Source organism: Sinocyclocheilus grahami, unplaced genomic scaffold (genome assembly GCF_001515645.1).
Source record: "Sinocyclocheilus grahami isolate Dianchi unplaced genomic scaffold, SAMN03320097.WGS_v1.1 scaffold951.1, whole genome shotgun sequence".
NCBI classification, from domain to species: Eukaryota; Metazoa; Chordata; class Actinopteri; order Cypriniformes; family Cyprinidae; genus Sinocyclocheilus; species Sinocyclocheilus grahami.
The window spans coordinates 335,776-336,070 of record NW_015506130.1 but is presented as its reverse complement, the minus strand read 5'-3'; positions in this window follow the sequence as shown (position 1 = coordinate 336,070).

Below are 295 nucleotides of genomic sequence, written 5' to 3'. Positions count from 1 at the left end.
CAGGAGCGGCGCGCGCCGGAGGGCACCCCGCGACCAGTAGGCAGGCCGGCGGCTCCCTCTCCGTGGGATGAGCCCATGCCAACGGAATTCCCCACACGTCCCGCACGGACCTGACTGGCCAGCTGCATTGTGCATCACGATCTGCCGGTTGGAGCTCCAGAGGTGGAAGTGAATGGAAAGCCGTTCTGGGCCATCCTGGACTCGGGCAGTGAGGTCACTCTGGTCCAGTCGCAGATTTTCGCCCCCCGAACGGAATATAAAGCCTTCCTCCCCATAACCTGTGTCCACGGGGATA